The 1,228-nt window shown below is 39.2% G+C and overlaps 1 protein-coding gene across 3 annotated transcripts in view; it reads left to right on the forward strand.

Moving 5' to 3' along the window:
- Positions 1-1,228, forward strand: part of LOC109968422 (aminopeptidase N-like) — a 34,294-nt gene that overhangs the window by 28,000 nt on the left and 5,066 nt on the right. The gene's annotated exons all lie outside the window — the stretch shown is intronic.

Genomic DNA, 1,228 nt, shown 5'->3' on the forward strand with positions numbered 1-1,228 from the left:
GCTGTTTTGCTGCTTCAGGCCCTGGAAGACATGCTGTGATAAATGGAACCCTGAATTCTGCTGTGTACCAAAATATCCTGAAGGAGAATGTCCGGCCATCCGTTTGTGACCTCAAGCTGAAGCGAACTTGGGTTCTGCAGCAGGACAATGATCCAAAGCACACCAGCAAGTCCACTTCTGAATGGCTGAAGAAAAACAACATGAAGACTTTGGAGTGGCCTAGTCAAAGTCCTGACCTGAATCCAATTGAGATGCTGTGGCATGACCTTAAAAAGGCAGTTCATGCCCGAAAACCTTCCAATGTGGCTGACTTACAACAATTCTGCCAAGATGAGTGGGCCAAAATTCCTCCACAGCGCTGTGGCAGACTCATGGCAAGTTATCGAAAACGCTTGATTGCAGTTGTTGCTGCTAAGGGTGGCCCAACCAGTTATTCGGTTTAGGGGGCAAACACTTATTCACACAGGGTTTTGTAGTTTTGGATTTTGTTTTCCCTTAATAATAAAAACCTTCATTTAAAAACTGCATGATGTGTTTACTTGTGTTATCGTTGACTAATATTTAAATTTGTTTGATGATCTGAAACATTACAGTGTGACAAACATGCAAAAAGATAAGAAATCAGTAAGGGGGCAAACACTTTTTCACACCACTGTACTTCCTGATGAAAGCAATACTAGTCCTAATACTAATACTAGTATGGTACTGAGACATTCATGAAACTGAAACACACAACAGTGCGTTACTACATTGTAACGGAGATGGGCAAACAAACCAGATGCACAAATGCAAAACCAACCACTCAGTAACCATCCTTTAGGTTTTTTCTGTTGAAAAGGTAGACCACAATGTTAATCAAGACAAAAAGCAGGAGCACTTTAAGTTGGATGGAATATCAACCCCCCCAAATCAAAGTTTTTTTTCATCTTTTCAAAATATCATAGTGTGGACTTTTTGTCATGGCAATATTGTACCATGAGTTTTTGATATCGTTACATCCCTTCTCGACAGTGTGATCACATAGTAAGACCCAATAAGATGAAGATGGTGAAGATCATGAGCAATTTTCTAAATGTAAAAATGATATGTAGCTTTTAAAATGTATTTAAAAGCTTTTGTAAAGTTGAAATCTTTGATGTGGTAGGAGAAAATTCATGGAAGCAAAGTAGACAGAGAAAATGTTCAGAAAAAGATCAAATCCAGGTCCAACCAAGGAAGATGGGCAAAT

This window comes from Monopterus albus, unplaced genomic scaffold, assembly GCF_001952655.1.
Source record: "Monopterus albus unplaced genomic scaffold, M_albus_1.0 scaffold149.1, whole genome shotgun sequence".
Classification (NCBI taxonomy): Eukaryota; Metazoa; Chordata; class Actinopteri; order Synbranchiformes; family Synbranchidae; genus Monopterus; species Monopterus albus.